The sequence below is a fragment of the Loxodonta africana genome, chromosome 7 (assembly GCF_030014295.1).
Source record: "Loxodonta africana isolate mLoxAfr1 chromosome 7, mLoxAfr1.hap2, whole genome shotgun sequence".
Taxonomy (NCBI): Eukaryota; Metazoa; Chordata; class Mammalia; order Proboscidea; family Elephantidae; genus Loxodonta; species Loxodonta africana.
In genome coordinates, this window is record NC_087348.1 from 56,758,262 (window position 1) to 56,779,641 (window position 21,380).

General features: G+C 38.0%; 1 long non-coding RNA gene across 1 annotated transcript; it reads left to right on the forward strand.

Moving 5' to 3' along the window:
• Positions 1-763: 763 nt before the first annotated feature.
• Positions 764-14,190, forward strand: LOC135231946 (uncharacterized). Its single transcript, XR_010322539.1, has 2 exons — positions 764-990; positions 13,259-14,190. It is a non-coding gene; the product is annotated as an uncharacterized LOC135231946 (long non-coding RNA).
• Positions 14,191-21,380: the final 7,190 nt, after the last annotated feature.

Sequence of the window (21,380 nt, forward strand, 5' to 3'; positions counted from 1 at the left end):
TTGGCTCTGCCTGCTGTAATATTATGCCTTGAAGAAATTTTCTCCTGGAAAGGTTGGACATTCAGAACCTCCAGCTGTTAGACTGGCTCTGAGGTCTGTTTTGCTCTTTTACTTGACACTGTGTTTTAGAACTAGAGTCCGAATAACCTCAAAGCTGATATTTGATAAGGGCATCATAGCTCACAAAGTGCTTTCAGAAGACTTCTCCTGAGCCTTAAACTTCCCTGTAAGGTATAAGAGGATTTTTATCTTTACTTTGCAAATGAAGAAACTGAGGCTTAAAGAGACAGAGCTCTGGACCAAGTTCATGCAGCCAGGAAATGTGGGACTGACTTATTCCAAGTTCCCACTTTTTTCAACATACAATGTGTCTCATTCTTAACATTCCTTTAGACAGTGTTAACCACTTTAGAATTACCTAGGGTGCTTGTTAGAGATACCATTGCCAAAGTCCCACCCCAAAAGATTCTGATTTCTTTGGTATGGGTGGGGTCTGGGCATCAGTTTTTTTTTTTTGGTATGTTTCCTCTTTCTAATGTGAAAATCAGTGCTCTGCTGCCATCATTTCTGTGATGCTTGGTGAACTAAAAAGGACTTGACAATTTAAAAGCTATCAAATGTTACTGTTTTCTTCTTTGTGGCAGTCACCAAAAGCCAAACTGTGAAGCCGTTTAATCCTTGGGGATGTAAAGTTTCTATGGATTCATGAGCTTCAAAATCAAGTGTTCTATCTTTTTAGAGGATGGTTTTTTTTTCACTCCAGACTGCATGTTGCCCTTAAGCAAAACAAAAGGCGGAGGTTATCTTCCTTAACTGGCTGGCTATTGGTATTTATGTTTGTGCCCCTGCAGTTTCTCTACCATGGAAATAGTCTTTATAAGAGCTATCATCAGCTTTCTTTTATATTTGACCAGCTGCCTGGGAGAAAAACGTCGACTGGTTTACACTTTATACTTTCTCAGAAGTTTTATGGTGAAAACACATTTTCCAGTAAGTACATTCTTCTCTTTCTCTGGTTTCAAGTGTAACACTTTAGATGTGACAGTGGTTTGGACCCAGAAACAATGTCTGCTACTCCTGATCAGTGAGGCCAGTTTGCTAAGCAACACTAGGCAAGTTGCAGGGCCACCCTGGGTGCTGTTTCCTCCAAGTTCCCATGGAATAGAATCCCAGAGCTTTCTTATGTGTCCTCGTTTTGAGTGAGAGGACCTGGTCAGCTCCCCCTTCTGTGTGTCTGGTGGAAAGCAGGTATGGTGAGCTGAGAAAGTTACAGAGAAAAGTGAGAGAAGGGAAAAGTAGAGACTTTTATTCTTGCGAATAATTGAAACTAATTAAGATAAAGATCCTGCCGACTGGGGACCTGCTAATCTGAAGCATCAATTAACCAAAACCTTCCATTTCAGGAGGAAAGGATAAACCGTAAGGAGACAAATTTATTAGAAAAGCAATATAGATTTTAAGAATTTGAAGTCAGGGATGGTCTTTATTCATATTTGTATCCTTCTTTCCTAATATAGTGACTGGAATAGATTTGTACTTAGTATATTTGCTTTGAAATTCATTTTAATTTTTCATCAAAGCAACATGTGCTCATAGTTTTTTTTTTTAAGCCAAAAAAAAAAAAAAAGAGCCAAAGCCAGTGATAATTTCAAGCCTTAGAATGAAAACCAACAACACCCTAATCTCTCACATTACACCCTAGCTCCATTCTCTAGAAACTGACAAATACTTCGATCATTTCTTTAGGCATTGTCTTTCTTATACCTAAACAATACATTAATGTTGAATTTTCCTGATTTTTTCAATTTTAGAAATTTTCTATTAACCTTGTGACAGCTTTAGAAATTATCTTTTGACCTAATGACAGGGAGGAAGCCTCATATAAGAGGATTATCTGAGGTTTTCAAACTAGAGCTGTGTACAAAGTAGTTGTTATGAGTATTTGCTGTCTCTTGCACCTCACCCACTGCTCCTCTCCTCTCCTTACCACCTAACGAGGCCCTTACTATCCTGCCAGACTGGGCTTGTTAAAACAACCATTTTTATTTTAAGCTTGAATGGGGTACATTCAATCTATGCCAGTCCTGTCTGTCTACTTGGACTATTAAACACGGAATAGCATTTAAGGAATAGGTTTACAGGAAGGGGAAGCACAGAAGTGACAGGCTGGTGAAATACTTCCACTGTTAACACCACAATAAACTATGCTTCTTCTTAAAAATAATCATCCATTCCCTATTCTAAAAATATAAAAAAAAGTCTGTCCTAAACCAGAAATATAATGAAAAAGAAACCAAGTTTCCACAAACCAAAATTATATTAATTACATTACAACTAAGCAGGCTATGGAAATCTAGGAAGTCAATACCTTTTGGAAGAGCCTCTTGCAGAGATCTATATTCCTTGCAATTAGACGCCCACTGTAGATTTACCTATGTCATTAAAAAAAAAAAATGCAATATATAGCTCATACTATATAGTCAAATTATTTGGAAAGATGATCAAGATACCTATGCAAGCATTAGAAAAGAGGGAATGAATAGTAACATTTTACTCTGTAGCACCACCAGCATCATCAGCATTCTACTTCATTCTAAGCCCCTTAGTGTGTTTATGGCTCAATTTCCTCCTTGGTTAATGTAAAAGGAAAACATGTAAACATGGTTTTGAAATGGATAATCAAAAGTGGGATGTACTATTTTATTTCTTCCTCTTTTTATCCTTCCTTCTCTCCCTCCTTTCTTTCCTTCCTTCATTACTTCCTCTCTCCTTTCTTCCTCCCTTCCTTCCTCCAGTCTTCTCTCTCTTTCTCTCCTATTAATTAATTGGATAACTACTATTTTTTCTCTACTGGGCAAGGCACAAAATAGAAGATACAGCCTCTGTTTCATTAGCTTCAGACCTAGGAAGAATTTCTACCACTAATCAGTCCTAAGTGTCTGAATTTAAAAGCGGTCTCTCACAATCTAAAATCAAGTTCTCAGAGGGGACCTGCAGGCTGGCAGCTTTCACATTCAAACTTTGTGGTTCTGCATTCATGCCCTTATCTTATTCTCTTATTATTATCTGCTTTCCCTCCATGTGCCTCCTTCAACTCTACATGACTGTGAACTCCTAGTAGGGCATGAGACTAACTTTTATTTCTATTTCTCTCCTCTCCCTTCTGTTGCTTAGCTTTTCACCCATCTAATTATTTTTCACACTGCAGGGGCTCCATAAAGCTTGTTAAAATAAAAATTTGAAAGAAATCAAACATGCCATCATAGAGGGCCAGAGAAATTGCTACGGGAGTTTGAAGAGAGAATTTCACAAAGTAGAGTAAATAATAACCACCACTATGAACTCAATTACGACTCATAGTGGCCCTATAAAGGAATGAGTGAGTAGAGCTCTGGCAAGGATGAGTTAGAAACCTGATTTTAAAACTTGTCCCTTCCGGATACTCTGAGGAAATTAGCTACCATCTATGAGCATTGCATTCTACTTTTAGTAAAATTGGTATAAGGACATCATTCTCTCTATATATCCCTGGACTTCAGGAGGATAAATCAGATACATGTGTAAAAGCCATCTGTACTCCTTGCAGATCAGGAGTGACAGGCCCAGGGCATGGTTTTGTGATTTTCTTTCTGAAATTTGGCACTCAAAATAATAACCTAAATGACATTATTTAAAGTTGAAAGGATTAGTATATTTCACTTATGATCTTTTAATTGTAAGAAACTAAAGGCATATAAAACATTGGTTCAGATGACCATAAAAAATGGAATCAAATGGTTGCCTTACTTTATTAGTCAAGAGAGGCTGGATTTATGTTCTGGTAACAAACAATCCTCAAGTCTCAGTCATTTAACATGTCAAGTTATTCTCACTAATGTAAAATCTGCTGGAAGTCCATGTGAGTCACCAGGGCAGCCATTGGGGTAATGATTTGGCCATTCAGACTGCTTCAGTCCTACAGCTCCACCATAACAGCATGAGACTTTCTTCATGGTTGCTGGGGCAGAGGGGAAGAAAGTTTGCAGGAGCATGCAGGGCTTTTCACTCCCACAGCCTAGAAGTGCCACATCCCATTCCCACTCATATTTTATTATCCAGAACCAGACACATGTTGCTTCCACTCAAGGTACTTCCACCCAGAGAAGTATAGTCTCCTATATGCACAGAAAGGAAAGGGAAACTGGTTACAGGAGCAGCGGTAATGTCTACCATACTTACTACTGGAGCATGCCCCCCGATTTCATGGATAATCAGGCATAACAATGGTAAAGATGAAAGGAAATGAAGCATTAAGAACTCATTTTACAGATAGGGAAACTAAGGCTTTCTAAGGCAACATGATATGCCCAAGATTATGAAGCCAGTAATGACAAGCCAAGACTGTAACCCAGTACTCCTGACCCTTAGTCCAGGACTTTTTCTATTTTAACAGCATTCCCTAAGTGCTTTCCTTGGGAGGTTAATAAGCACCTCTCTCACATACATAAAAGTGATTCCATGATCAAATAAATTAATCAGAAACTGGGCTAAACACTGGGATAAACACTGATAAGTTTGGAAGCCCTACTGTAGAGTACATGTGATTCAGTAGAGCAGTCCTACTTCCTATCTGGTTGCTTTGATATTGGGGAAAGCCACTTCATGTTCAAAAAGGGGGATGGTGTTAAACTCACAACTCCTCATGAACTGCAGCCTAGACTGTTCCAACTGGAAGGGTCTGTCATTAATATCAGTGTTATCATTGAAGTTGATTAGAACCATTAAAGGTATGGCAAATTTTCCCTTCCTAAAAATACGAAAGTAAGTCTTTCATTTTGCTTTCTGGAAAAACTACCATTTCTCTAAGTACACTGTTGATTTTCTTGTTTCTCAATCACAAATCCAAACAATTGTATCTTGTTTACTTTTCTCTTTTGCATTCTCATAATCTATGCCATCAGGAAATCCTAACAAATTAGACTTATTAGGAAGTCTGTGCTGCCTCCATGCTTATGCAAGTAAACATAACCAGGAATTGACTCACATGGCCTTGAAAAAAATCACTATGGAAATTAAAAAAGAGAAAATGTAAGTATTGACTGGACTAATGCAGAGAAGGAGCCAGAAACTGCCATTGGGCAGATGCACCCAATAGTCTCGTAGAAAAGAAATATACTCCACTTTCTGGTTCCAACATGTCAGTGTATTAAGCTTCCTTGGAAATGCACAACAGTGTTTTTTTTTTGGTTAGGCATTTTTAGGAAAGTCATCCTTCTGTGTAAATTAATTTTTCTCATAAATGAAACTAAACTACTTATGCCAAGTCCAAGACAGAGCAAGGTTAAAAAAATTTGGTTTTCAAAATGTATTCTATACTCTACTGCTTTCTGAACAGGAAATACTGAACTTGTGAAGATTTATCAGATAAGCAGAGATCAGTTCTATGGACATCCATTATTGTATTTGGTGGTGATTAACTTTGTGCTGCATTGTAATTTCCTGTCTTCTTCCTCCATGTTAAACAATAAATTGTGATTGTCGATTTTTTCCCCCCTCTCCTATCCCATTTTATAAACCTCAGGGTTTTGATTGCCTCATCTGCATAACACAGGTTGTTAATGAGTCTTCCTCCAATCCCGATGCCCTGTTCTTCTTCATATAGTTCAGCTTCTTGGATTATTTGCTAAGTATACGGATTGAACAAGTATGGTGAAAGGATACAACCCTGAAGCATATCTTTCCTGACTTTAGACCGTGTAGTAGCCCCTTGTTCTGTCCAAATGATTGCCTCTTGGTGTACGTACAGTTTCCTCATGAACACAATTAAGTATTCTGGAATTCTCATTCTTTGCAGTGTTATCCATAATTTGTTATGATCCACACAGTCAAATGCCATAATCTTGCTTGTGGGAAGTGAAGAGGACTTAAAGCACTTTCTGATGAAGATCAAGGACTACTGGTTTCAGTCTGGGTTATACTTCAACATAAAGAAAACAAAAATCCTCACGACTGGACCAACAAGCAACAGCATGGTTAATGGACAAAAGATCAAAGTTGTTAAGGATTTTATTTTACCTGGATTCACAGTGTCCATGGAAGCAGCAGTCAAGAAATTAAACAAGACATATCATTGCAGAAATCTGCTGCAAAATACCTCTTCAAACTGTTAAAAAGCAAAGATGTTACTTTGAGGACTAAGTTGCACCCAACCCATGGTGTTTTCAATCACCTCGCATGTGTGTGAATGTTGGGCAGTGAATAAGGAAGATCTAAGAAGAATCGATGCCTTTGAATTATGGTGTTGGCAAAGAATATTGAATGGACTGCCAGAAAAACAAACAAATCTGTCTTGGAAGAAGTACAGCCAGAATGCTCCTTAGAGGTAAGGATGGCGAGACTTTGTCTCATATACTTTGGGTTTGTTAACAGGAAAGACCAGTACCTGGAGAAGAACATCATGCTTGATTATGTAGTATGTCATCAAAAAAAGAGGAAGACCCTAAATGAGATGGATTGACACAGTGGCTGCAGCCATGGGCTCGGGTATAACAACAATTATGAGGATGGCGCAGGAGCAGGCAGTGTTTTGTTCTGTTGTACATAGGGTTGCTATGAGTCTGAACCTGCTCGACGACACCTACCACCACCAACAACAACAAGGGTTTTGGCACTTGAATTTTGTGATAGTTATTTCCTGAGTTAAAGGGCCTTTTCTGCTTAAAGGCATATTCTGATACTCAGAGGACTGAGTTTTCTAGAAATTTAGACAAAGCAGTGGTTTATTTTCCTCTAGAAGCTGAGATATTTACACATTGCTTCTTAACTAAAAAAAAAAAAATTTTTTTTTTCCTTAACTACTGCAAGAAGGTCTCTGAATAGTCATTTATTACTTTTAATTGTATAGAGATTTTATTATCTAAAATGGCCACAAAACTGCTTCAATTTTATGCCAAATTACTAACTTGTGTCAGTACAAACTGTACAGCCCAGAAGAACGGACAGGTCAAGTCCTGAGCTACTGTGTGTGTATGTGCGTATGTGTGTGTGTGTGTGAGAGAGAGAGAGAGAGAGAGGGAGGGAGGAGAGTGAGAGGGAGAGGCACAAGGAGTGGGAGAGAGAAATGTGTATTAAACGCAGTTTGTCTTTCAATCTATTTTGTTTTTCAAACACACTGAAAGTTAAGTTTTTCACAAATGAATTGAGATCATTAGTATTTTCAAGTTTGTTTGACTTAAACTTATTTTTTTAAGGCCCTCATTTGGAAATAGCTTGGGATTTGCCGCTTTTGCTGTTGTATTAGGTAGGGCCTGAACTCCTATATGCCAGTTACAGACATTCAGATGATCAAACCTTATGGTTAGCAGGAAGAGGCCAGAATGGCACCCACCGCAAGGTGAATTTCTGCTATCTGTCACCAAGGACTTTACACTGAGACTCCGTTGGTTCTGTCCCACCACACAAGTTATTTATAGCTGTGGAATTCACAGAGCTATCATATTCATAGTTACTTCACGTCAGCTTCTCTTATATATTGATTATTACTAAAAAAGAGTGTAAAACTCTATTCCTATATTCCAAGTGTCTCACATGATATCCTCTACTCAGACTTATCGCAGTGTACCATGATACCCAGGTGCCATTTGTGTTTCCAGTATAAGGCTGCTATACCTTGGCTCCAATTTTGACCACACTCTGCTGCTTCCAGAACACACTATAACAAATGTGAGAGAGTCTATAATCATCAGAGGGTTTTTGTGGCTTGAAATTGTACCTCAAATTGCCAATAATGGATATTCCATAAGCAAGAAGGCTTTTTTAGTTCCAAATGCTATTAGGGAAGCACAAATTCTGTCAAAAAATACTTATTTTGCTAAATACTTTTGAACTTAGCAAATGACTTTAGAGACTAAGAAGAAAGACTCCAGGCATGAGTGCCACTTACATTCAAAGTGGGATTTTCATGTAGATGCTGACTTCAGATGAAAATTCTCAAAATCATACTCCAAAGATGAAAGATTTTTTCATATTTTCCAAAGGTTTAGTCCCTAGGTCCAATCAATTTTGTTTAGATTACTGGAAGATTTCTATTTATAAAACATTGGAAATGTTCCTGCCAGTGATTAGGAAATAAATTGTTCACTATTTGGAAGACGATTGACTCTCTCAGGTGGCTGAGGGACTTCGCGTAAGTTGGAGTTTTGCTGTAAAAGTAGAACTACATTAATACGAGCTGATTTCAAACAGATACGTTTGGAAACTTTTTGAGCTGGAAGAGGCCTTTGAGAGTATCAAGTTAAGAGGCCTGATTTTACAGATGAGAAAATCAAGGCCTATAAATAAAAGGAAAACACATCCAAATTTATGCTATAAGTTAGGTTGATTTAATTTTTCTGAGTTGCAGTCTCTCAGGCGTTTGATCACACTAAGGTATCATACTTTAAAACATTTGTTATCAGTTACTTATTTAGGACATAATGTGTACCAGGCACTTTGCTAGGTTCTAAAGATACAAAGATGAGTAAGAGAGCTTCTGTCTGCAAGGAGCTAAACAATGTAGTGAGGGAGAAACAATACCAGCAACTACAAAACCAATATACATTTAAAAGGCTGCTGTAGTTAAGATGCTATGAGAACACAGAGGTGGGTATGAATAGTTCTGTAAGGGAGGTCAAAGGGCTGATAAAGCTCAAGAAGGGATGTAAGAGCCACAGCCTTTAAGGTTGATTAGGATGAAGATTATTTTAAGCAGAAAGGACCGCATATGCCAAGAACATGGTCCATTTGAAGAACAGAAGGCAGTTTAGCACGGCCAGAGCAAAGGGCACAAAGAGATCAAGAGTAGGTGAAGCTGAAATGTTGGACAGCATTCAGACAACAGAGAGCTACGTATATTGTGTCAAGAAACTATCAGTGCGTTTTAGGATAATGCTGGAAGTTTTAAGCCAGGGTGTGATGTGATATTATTTGCAATCTAAAACCCCGGAGATATTAGTGTGGAGATCTGGTTGGAGAATAAAAAGACCAGAAGCAAGGAGAGCAAATTGGAGGCTGATGCAGCAAGAGAGCAAGAAATAATGATGGTATGAACTAAGAGTGACAGAAGGTTGGAGAAGAGAGTAATAATGGAGGGAATGGATTTGATAAGACTTCATAGTTGATTAGTTATAGGGGGGTAAAGGAAGGAGAAGAACTGGGAATAATTCTAAGGTTTCTGTTTCTGCCTACTGGTGAATTAGTAGTATAATTTACCACGATAGGGGACCCAAAGAGATAAACAGGTGGGGATTTAGGACGCATTGAGTTTGAGGTGCAGCCTTGGCCAGTGGATCATTGTGTCTACTGCTTAGAAGTTTGTCTGAATAGAGTTTAAGATTTAGGAGCTGTTTATTTCCCCAGCCCTAACAGTTACTCAAGGAGAAGGTCTGAGATATTTGAGTTTGATACAGTTGGCAAGTATGAGCCTAACCTCAAGTTATTGAGAAAACTTCTGGACCTTCTTATAGGAAATCACTTTGGGTCTGAAGCCATTAAGACTGAATGCTGAGTAATGTCTCTTTCATGTTCTAGGCTCATGATTTTCATCAAGCCACGTGTTGTCTGTAAAAATCAAGTTTCTTCTCTGTAAAATAAGGATAATAAACTCCTGTGAGATAGTTGTAACTCTAATGAAGTAATAAATGTGAAGGAGGTTTGAAAAGAAACGTAGATATGATATGTATTATATTATTGTGATGACGAGCCAAAAATCATGACTCTAATGAGATCATATAAACTGAGGTCATAAAAAGTGTGTGTATATGTGTGTGTGCACATGCACACACATGCATACACACACAGCATACTTTGTTGCCCTCTTCTCTTCATTACGTTGGCCACTGTCCTTGTTCAGGTCTTTAATATCGTCTATGTGGATTGCTTCAAAACCCTATATTTTTTCTTCTTATTTGTGATTCTAGCCTAGTGACTTGCATACTACAATAATTTGAAGATGCTTTTTGTTTTCATATTTTCATTTATCACTACCTTACTAGACCTCGGTCAAGTCACTTTAACCTCGGTCAAAATCTTGCAACCACAATTTACTCTGCTATAGAATGTGGCTTATATTACTTAACACCACAGAGATGCTGTAAGGAGATAATGGTTATGAAAGATCTTCATGAACTACAAACCATTGTATAAATATTAGGTATTTCATAATCTTTATTTTTTTTTAAACATTCTATTTTGTCATTCTCGAAATTGTAAATTTCTTGCAATGTCAAGACTCTACTTATCTTCTCAGTTTTAAAAGGTCACTATTCTGATTCTAGGAGACCTTCACTACATTATATTCAATACTGTTTGGTTCAGCTCATTTGCTCACTCTCGCATGTTCATAGACCCTATTAATCCCATGCCCATATTGCTGTGATAATTCTCACCTTAAAAAAGTTCCCCCTTTTCTCCAGTTGTTTCCCTTTTCCTTTGCTTACATTTACAGAGACTCTATTATCAGCTGCCTAGCTGTCTTTCTATTCTTTCAGCAACATTTGATACAGTTAGCCTTTCCTCCTGAGATACCTTCTTCACTTGGATTCTGGGACATCATTTTTTCTTGGTTCTTCTTCTGACTCAATCCCTGCTCTTTCTCAGAGTCCTTTGCTAGGTCTTTCTAATCATCTTGATGTATAAACATTATTGGAAGGTCTTGAAGCTCTATCTTTGAACACCTTCCCTATTCTGTGTGCTTCCTAGGTGAGCCAATCCTGTGCCATGACATTAATTATCATTTATATGCTGACGACACCAACATTTCTATTCAGTGTCAACTTGTCCCCTAAACTCCAGACTCATGTTTCGACATCTCCCCTTAGATGTCTAATAATCTCAAACTTACCTTATCCCAGACCTAACTCTTTTTTTTTTCTCTACTAAACTTGTTTCTTTGCCAGACTCCCCCATGTCCATGGGAAACATCATCTCTCCCTTAATCAGGTCAAAATCACTTGAAGTCATCCTTAACTCACCTCTTTTATATACTACCTCAAATCTGTATTTGTTACCTGAGGCTGCTGTAACAAATGACCTCAAACTTAGTGGCTTAAAAGAAGTGAAATTGAAATAGATTCTCCCATAGTTTTAGAGACATGAGACTCTGGGCCTTTATCCCTGCCTAAGCTGAAAAAAATATCTTTACTTCTGTTTTATATTTGGGGCTTCCACAAGAGTTCCCCAAAATAAGTTTGAACTGCTTCAAACAAAAGTTTAAAACCCACTGATGTCTTGATGAAGAAAAACAGAAGTAATCACTGCACGATGTGATCAAATCGTCATAGGGTGTTAAACCCAGAAGAGAGGTGGAAACCATGAACTCAGTCTGTGGAGAACTGGCAACCTAACCTTAAGGAGGTAAGATTTGAATTAGGTTTTGGAGAAAGAGATGAAGAGAAGGGGAAGTGGCATTCTGAGTAGAAGAAACACTGTGCACAGGCTTAGAGGATGTAATATTCAGGGAAGGGTAAGGAGTGCAGGATGTATGGGCATGGGGTTAAGAGAGTGGTAAGAGATGAGGTTTAAAAAATGGATTCCTGGACAGGGTCAAGGATCCATCAATTAAAATACAACAAATGGATTTTTTTTTTTTTTTTTTTGCTTAAGTCAAGCTTGTTATAGCCCTCAGAATAAAATATTTAAAATCCTATTAATATGTTCTGTGTGGTTGCACCTCTGCCTACTGCTCCAGCCTCACACATCCCACGCTGCTCCTGTACTCCAACCACAGTCCTGGGCTTCTTTTCTTTCCATGAATGTGCTATGCCACAGGGCCTTATGTTCCTTATGACTGGAATCAGGACAGCCCTGCTTGTGTAGTGGTTAAGAGCTTGGCTGTTAATCGAAAGGTCTGCAGTTTGAATATATAAGCAGCTCCGAGGGAGAAAAGACCTGGTGATCTGCTTCCACAAGGATTACAGCCTTGAAAGCCTATGGGGGCAATTCGACTGGACAGCAATGGGTTTTTGGGGTTTGGTGCCTGGAATTGGCTGCTTCCTCCTCCCTGGCCACTCTCCTATCACTGTAGACACCTAAATTGACTACTGTATTCCCTCCATCTCTTATCAGTACTATCACCTTCTCAGACTGACACCCCCAAACAGATTCACATACCCATAATATATGGTCTCCCTGTATCACGCCCACTTCTCATACCTGTAATTGTACATTTTTATTGTGATTTCTGTAAGCTCCCTCAGGGAAAATACCAGGTATTTTGCTGCTTACCATTGTATCTGTACTGGCTCCAGCATCCTCACACATAGTAGGTGCTCAATAAATACATGCTGAATGAATTAATAAGCTATTCAACACAAAGTTATGTACCAGATGAATATAGGTAAGGATTTTCTACTATTTCATACAAAAATTCAAAGGATATGTATTGGTTAATCTAATATCTCCCCCCCCAATCTAATCCTAGTTTTTAGTAACTATATTTTAAAAATTTATATTCTCCTTAGGCAGCAGGAAAAACATTAAACTGTCTCTGGAATAATTTTTACAGGTCAAAATTGAATACATTGCAAAGTACTCAATAGAGATGATCTACGGTGACAATAAAAACAAATACTTCCACTATGACTTTGAGCAATTCCAGATGTTTTAGTGTGACACTTTTATAAAAGTGTCTTTTAAATTACCACTGTCAAAAATAATTTGCTTTATATAAAGCTCCAGTATACATTATGCCTAAAGCATACAAAAGAAAACTGCATGGGTTACAATGGCAAGTTTGCTAAATAAAATATAGCATATGGTTTGAGTAATTGCATAGAAGGGCTTTTATTTCAAAACCTGAACATAATGCTATGAGGCAAAAAAGCTTCTCTTTATGAGGGAAAATGCCATCGCTCTACGATAATTTTTATTATTTTGTGAAATTTATATTATTTTATGGTATTTGATTATTTTAGTCCCATAATGGTCTTAGTTAAAATAATATAACAACTCCTATTTGTGGTGTCTTCTCAGATTTATAACAGGTCCATAAAGTTAAATGGGAACTGAGGGAGAATTAGGCTATGTCCATACATGATTATGTGATTATTTAATTTATTCGTGTAGTCAACAAATATACACAAAAATCCTTTAATCAGATTACAGTCTAAAGAGTAAACAATTGAGAGTCAGTCATCTAATTAACTGGCATTCCCCTCTCCCCTATTCCCCTCTGAGGGCTACAGCAATGCCTCAGGAACCTTGTTGTACATACTAATTAACTTGGGATCTTGTTAACGTGCAGGTCCTGATTCAGTTGGTCTTTAGAGAAGCCAGGGAGTCTGCGTATCTGCAAGGTTCCAGGTGATGAAGATGCTGCTGGTTTGAGGACTACACTATGAATAGCAAGGAGCTAGAGAGCATTGAGACCACACGGCCAAAGAAGATTGTGGTGCTCCATTTTTGCTGTAGTTCTGAGATCTGCTGAGTGAATTATGCTGTATTAAATGTTTACTTTGGAGAGGTAAGGCTGCGATGTACCACGTCCCCTTAAAATCTCCACAGTTTTCTTTTCCATTTCCAACATGAACTTACCACTGGCTGGTAGCCCTGAGTCTATAAATGTTACCACCATTCTCCTAGCTATAAATACTTGAAAGTTCTAAGTCGTCTTTGACTGCTCCTTCAGCATTTTTTTTTTCTATCTTCTACATTCAACCATTCAGCGAGTTGTGTTGCTTACTTAGCGCTGTGTCTTCCACTTCTCTCTCTTTTTTTCCCATCATTCATCATCATCAATAATAAGTGAATAAATCCAATTCTGTTCTGATATCAACTGCAAATGCAATACTTCTGATTCTAACCACCAGGACTAGGTCAAATGTTACAAGTTAAAAGTGATAGTCTTCCACACTGCCAAGTCTGCTCAAGACTTCAGTTGCCAACTACGAGCTTGTGGGTTCCCACAATACCCTCACCCCTGATTAGCTGGCTATGAATTCAGGATTTCACACTATCCCACATCAGTGCTAGATACTCCAAAATTCTTGTTGAGGAGTCAAATTGCCGTAAAAATTATGTTCATTCAGGACGTCACTTTTAGCCACTGATCTCAGTTCGATCTCCCAAAGCAATTCCCTCTTTCACGTGGTATTGCTTCAAATGGTTAAAGAAAGTGATGGTATTTACCTGTATCTTATTTTAACCAAAATAAAAAAAAAAATTTTTTTTTCAGTTCTTTCTGCTGTTTGTCATACTTTTTTTTTTTTTTTAATTCGTTGCTAAAATTTGTGACCTTCTAGTCACAGGTGCTAGAATTGGTATACCTGGGTTGATCCCAGGTCTGCCGTCCAGTGTTTGTATAATCTTGAGCAAGTGTTTATTGTCTGAACGCCTGCTTCTTCATCTGTAAAACAGGGATAAAAAATACCTATCTAATAGGCTTTGTAGGGATTGAGAATATATATAAAATTATTGTAACAGATTAAAAAAAAAAAACAACCCAACGCACAAGTTATGGTTGAGCCATGTACAGGAATAAAAATAAAAATATTACCTCTTCTGATGTACAAATTCTACTTCTATTCAAGTAGTGAAGATTTCATTGGATATTTTTAGAGTTTCACTACAATATTAGATTACATGTCTCTTGCAGTAATGGAAAATTCCAGAATAGTTCCCTATGAGCTCTGGTTGACTGAAGACTCCTCAAGCTGTGATTGTTCTAAAATTGAATTTTAGAACCCAAATGTGTGGCTTTACATTGATTCTTATGACTTTTAACATATTTTGTCCATTGTTCCAGAATTTTGAATTCTGTCTGAATTTTGATTTAGTGACCCAAAATATCTACTACCTTTCTTGATTATGGTTAGCCACTTCTAAAATAATGCTGATAGTTTTGTTTATTAAGCCTCTTAATTGCAAACTGAAACACCAGAAGCTTCTAAAATGGTGGCTTTGTTTCCCTGGGAGGCCATGAGATGGCTTCTCACTGCAGAGCTCACGCACAGCAAATACACACCCTTAGTCTGCTGGATTTCTCTTTTTACAAAGCTGTTTTAAAGCGCGTAAGTAACTCTGTTTTTTCATCAACAAGAAGTAGTATTTTTTTCAAGATGCTGCCATTGGGAATAATTGATCATTTCCAACTGGTCAAAACATCTGCTTCATAAGGCTGCTGAAGTACATTTTATTGAAGTTACACAGTTCTACATTAGAGGCCATTGTAGTTATTGCTCTAAGCAGTTTTTTAAATAGGGGGTTATAAAAGCAATAACTTGATTTCTGATGTCTAGACGCTCTTTCCCACATGATTCCAGCGAGGGAGGCTGAGACTCGGGCTGTCCCAACCTGCATAATTTATATATCTGAGACCTACTTTCATTGTCAAGAAGCCAAATCCTTCTGGCACGTTTGCCAAAAAGCTGTTGTACTCATTTTTTTTTTTTCATCCCCAAGACCTCCATTCTAACACTGGCTCTCCTTATTACCAAAAAGCAGGAAACAAGGTCCTATTTGTGAGATGTTTTTTCCATTAAGAGAAGTTGTAATGTTAGAGAAAACTGTCCTTTTTAACTAGTTGACTTTTCCAGGAAGTTGAGTGCTTATATATCCAACGCTCATGACTTGATTTTGTGGTACACCTTCCTTCTTCAAATGCATTTATTGGTCTTCAATTACTAAATGGATAGTGTCCATGGTAAAATGACATCTTCCTCATGGGCCAAATCTTTATGAATGTCAATGAACATTGAAAAACAGAGGGGTAATTTTTTTGTCAAATTATACCCACACTAGCCTTGTTGGAGGTGGGGCAGGAGGCTGCATGAGACCCCAGGATTCCAATTTAAAAAGATAAGATTCCAATTAAAAATAATTTTTAACTCATATTACTTTCATTACAACAAGGCATGAGCATGTTGAAAAAAGACTTGGCTAAAAGTTAGAAGACCTAGGATGCAGTCCTTTTGGACCAAATTAAAGCTGTCTGAACTTGGCCTAATAACTTTTTCTCTCTGGACTAAAAATTCCTCATTGGTGAAAAGAAGACCCTGGACTCAGGTAAATCCTATATAAAAAAAAATTCTATAGCTCTTCCCAATTCTATAGCTCCAATATTTTAGAATATATAGGCTGAGGCCAGTATCTTAGATGAATATAGAGCAAGAAATTTAAAGAGTAAGGAAAAAAAAAAAAAAAGAAGAGGGAACTTTGGTGCATGAAATATTTACAGATCCCAGGGATCCAGAATAGAAGAGCAGAAGAAAGAGCAAGGGGGCATGAAAACATCATAGATCAGCTTTGCCTGAAGCACTTATTATCTTCCCATCAACAGAATAGCAAGGAGACCTTCTAAGCTTAGACACACAGGAGAGGGTATATTACCAAACTGTAAGCTGCCTGCCTGTCTATGTTTCCTTATTTTTCCCATCCATGGAAGATGTAATTTGTGAATAATAAGACATAATCAGGGAATTAGAGACCAAAATATGCTGTAATGCTGGAGGCACAATGATTGGTTTTGAGTGCAGCAAAGAACGTAGATGTATTGGCACTAGTTGCGCCATGGTTTAATAGGGAATTTAAGGATAATGCAGAGGCATTATGTTTTTACTGCCAACAGAACCATTGCCATAGATTGCCCTTCTTGTGGTCCCATGATATTGAAGAGAAGATACACCTGGTGGCTTGGGAAATCTCAGGGAAATTTTACAACCAGTTTCATGGAAAAAGCAAATAAGCATAGCAATTTTAATTTGAAATATTTTTTGATGAAGTTTTATTTCGTTAATATTTATGTCCATATTGTACAATAGTCTAGAACTTCTCCTCTAATCTTCAAAACTTGTATGGGAATACAAGTCATGTTTGGGTCATTGTGCGGACAGATGGGCATATTGAAGAGATAAATGTGATATTTGCCTTTAGTAAAAAAACGTGTCTCCTTTTGGCCCTGCCTGACACTCTTATCATTCTCTTCTGACTCTTGTCATCTTGTGAAATACAGAACTTACCCATTAATACTATGAAAGGCCCCAGAAGATATCATGGTGCCAAATGCATTAATTATAGGTAACTATATTTAAATACGCTTCTTTATTATGCCCCTCATTGGATGAAATGTATTGTGTTATTTAATTTCTACGTATCAAAAAAGATGCTGCTCTGAATTTTAAAAACATTTTAAAACAAAAGAGAATGAAGTACATCATCAAATGACCATTTTTGTAGATAAGAAAAAGAAGATCTCTACAATGCTTAGTTAGAATATTGAAGGAAAGGGGGGCTTTGAGAATGTATTTTGGGAATCTCTGTTAAGTTCAGAACTTTGACCCTTTATTTGTGTGTTTCTCAGTTTTGTACTGTTAAGGCTATTACAATTGTACTCTATATTTGAAGGCAATCTTTGATGAAATTTGAGTTGGGATCTTGAGTTGAAACGTGTCCTATGAATAATAACAAAGCTGTACAAATTAGTTTCTCGGGAATATGTTCATTTCAACAAAATCTAACATATTTTATAAATCACATGATCCTGCAGTCCTTGGAAAGCGTTATTACAATTGCGGACCTCAAATTATCTGTGGATCATTGAGATTCTGTAATCCTGGGGCTTTCTGAGTATGCTAGGTGTTATACTAAATGTATCCTATTCTACTAGTCTTCATTTCAGACAGATCACACTCGGCCAGATGTTCACTGTGCTGCATGTCTCTGAGCACGACATAGTGCTCAAACTATGAATCAATCCAATCTAATTGGTGGAAAAAATAGTCAAACAAATTCAGCATCATGGGGACCCACTAATCAGCTCATAGTCTAAAGTTTTTACTTTTCAATTCACTGCTGCCGATCCAAGGAGCATATTTTGGGTAGCAAGGTTCTAGAGGACTAGCAGATCTTCCTAGCTTCTGAAGAGCTATGGCAAAGCAAAACAGGTGACTTCAATCTCTCCTTCTGAAGCTGGGAGAGTGCCAGCCTTTGCAGCTTGTGACACGGTAATGCAGGAACAGTTTCTTCTGATGCCAGAGCCCGGCTGTGGGTCACATGTGTAGGAGACCTTGGCTTCTTGTCAGTCAAATGAGTTGAGGTACCCCAACAGCCGGAACTGAGATCCAGGGATCAGGCAAATAAACTTAGCAGACAGAGAGAGAAAGAACAAGCAGAAGACACAGAACAGGTGGCTCCCAGAGAAACAGTATTGCTAAAGGAGACAGACAACATTAGAAACACAAAGTAAAAGATCACTTATGATAAGCCAAATACAGGGGTGGAAACAAATTTTTTTTTTATGATTTTAACCATGACTTGGGAACTGAAAACATGTGGACAAATAGAAGGAGAGTCCTGGTTAAGACCTAAGTAAGAGGTCTGGAATAAATATCTCAAAAAAAAAAAAAAAAAAATGAAAATTGTTATGGAAAAGAGTTTTGGAGAAGAGATCCAGGATACGTAACATGCTAAAATAATGAAATTTCCAAAGGAGGAAGAGAATAGTCAAAGAAAAAGCAACTAATAGATTAAAAATTATTATGAAGATGGAAAGGTATTACTGAATTCTAAACAGTGATGATCAGAAAAAGAATCATATCCAGGCACATTGCTGTTTGCTGTTGAGTCAATTCCAAATCATGGCAACCCAAGTGTGTCAGAGTAGAACTGTGCTCCATAGGGTTTTCAATGGCTGATTTCTCAGAAGTAAATGACCAGGTCTTCCTTCTGAGGCACCTCTGGGAGGATTTGAACTTCCAACATTTTGGTTAGCAGCTGAGTCCATTAATGGTTGCACCACCTAGTTGTTGTTAGGTGTCATCGAGTCGATCCAACTCATAGTGACCCTACATACAACAAAATAAAACACTTCCCAGTCCTGTGCCATCCTCATAATTGTTGCTATGTTTGAGCCCGTTGTTGCAGCCACTGTCATTCCAGAATGTTCCTTACTTCATCTCACATACTTTGGACATGTTATCAGAAGGACCAGTACCTGTAGAAAGACATCATGCTTGGTAAAGTAGAGGGTGAGCGAGAAATAGGAAGAAACTCAATGAGATGAATTGACACAATGGCACCACCTAGGAACTCCTATTTATACTGACAAAATACCTCAGTACAAGAATAGAGAAAAATGCAAAACCTTCTTATTAGGAAAAATAATTTACTTACAAAGAAAAAAGTCAGATCAGTATCTGACTCATATACAATACTGAAAGCTAGAAAATGGTGGCATAACGTCTAAGGGAGACGTGGTAGCATGTGGTTAAGAGCTCTGTGCTATCCAAAAGGTTGGCAGTTCAGATCCACTGGTTGGAAACCTATGGGGAAATTCTACTCTGTTGTATGGTGTCGCTATGAGTCAAAAAACTCAATGGCACCTAACAACAACAACATCTACAGGTTACTCAACAAAAAGGACCACAACCTAAGTATGACATTTACCTGTTCTTGTAAGAGAAAAATGTGTTCAGATATCCAAGATATCAAAGAATATATCCTACTCATCTGCCTATTGAGGTAATACTTACGGAGGAACTCAAACAAAAAACGAATCAGAATTAAGACCTAAAGAAAGTGTAATATGAGTCAAAGAGAAAACAGGGGAGAAAATTTTCCAACAGTTATGGTGAAAATCTAAGTGGATACTCAGAGTGTGACTTGGAATGTGCAACTTAAGCACAAAATAAGAATTATTGAATTAGAAAAGATAGATTACAGTGGAAGCCATAATAATAATCTCAAACCAAAAGTACTAAAGAAACAGCAAAGCAGAGTTAGAGGAGGCAGATGGAGGGAGAAAGTAAATGCCTTCTATACACCCCATCTGGTGAGAGGACATGGGGAAGAAAAGAGCTTCAAGAGTCTAGCTATATTGGGGAAGAGAATTGAGGAATAGAATGTCTTGGTTAGTTGAATGAGCTGCAACTTCTAAAATAATTAAATATGTGTCTGGCTATTGTATCCAGAAAGGAAATTTAACTATTAATGGGATGTAACATTATAGTACCCACCCATTGTTGTCGAGTTGATTCTGACTCATAGAGACCCTATAGGACAGAGTAGAACTGCCCTATAGGGTTTCCAAGGAGTGCCTGCTGGATTTGAACTGCTGACCTTTTGGTTAGCAGCTGAACTCTTAAACCACTACGCCACGAGGGTTTCCAACAGTACAGTAGAAATTCCAAATTACAGGGGTAAGTAATAAATAAAGAAAGAAGAAGTAAAGTAAAAAAGAAAACAGCAATGAATTGATATTCCTGGAGACAGGAACCGTTAGTCTAAGTTATCTTGCTAATGACAGTGTCTAGTACATGATACACTCCCATGAAATATTTATTTACTGATTGAGTAAATGATAAACTAGTTGCTGTATAGGTCATTCTGACTCATGGCAACTCCATATGTGAAGAGTGGAACTGTGTTTCCTAAGGTTTTTTTTTTTTTTATTGTGCTTTAAGTGCAAGTTTACAAATCAAGTCAGTCTCTCTCACAAAAACTTATATACACCTTGCTACATACTCCCAATTACTCTCCCCCTAATGAAGCAGCCTGCTCCTTCCCTCCACTCTCTCTTCGCATGTCCATTTCACCAGCTTCTAATTCCCTCTACCCTCTCAACTCCCCTCCAGGCAGGAGATGCCAACATAGTCTCAAGTGTCCACCTGATCCAAGAAGCTCACTCCTCACACAGCATCCCTCTCCAACCCATTGTCCAGTCCAATTCCTGTCTGAAGAGATGGCTTTGGGAACGGTTCCTGTCTTGGGCCAGCAGAAGGTCTAGGGGCCATGACCACCAGGGTCCTTCCAGTCTCAGTCAGACTTTTTATGAGAATTTGGGGCCTGCATCCTACGCTCTCCTGCTCCTGCTCCCTCAGGGGTTCTCTGTTGTGTTCTTCTGGTCTCAGACTGATGTAATCTCTGGTTTTTGTGGCCCTTTCTGTCTCTTGGGCTCATAATTAGCTTGTGTCCTTGATGTTCTTTATTCTCCTTTGGTCCAAGTGGGTTGAGACCAATTGATGCATCTTAGATGGCTGCTTGCTAGTGTTTAAGACCCCAGATGCCACTCTCCAAGGTGGGATGCAGAATGTTTTCTTAATAGATTTTATTATGCCAATTGACTTAGATGTACCCTGAAGCCAAGGTCCCCAAACCTCTGCCCCTGCTACGCTGGCCTTCGAAGCATTCAGTTTATTCAGAAAACTCCTTTGCTTTTGGTTTAGTCCAGTTGTGCTGACCTCACCTGTATTATGTGTTGTTTTTCCCATACCTAATGTTCTTATCTACTATCTAATTAGTGAATACTGTTCTCCTACACTCCCTCCTTGCCCTCCTCGTAACCATCAAAGAATATTTTCTTCTCTGTTTAAAATATTTCTCAAGTTCTTATAACAGTGGTCTTATACAATATTTGTCCTTTTGTAACTGAT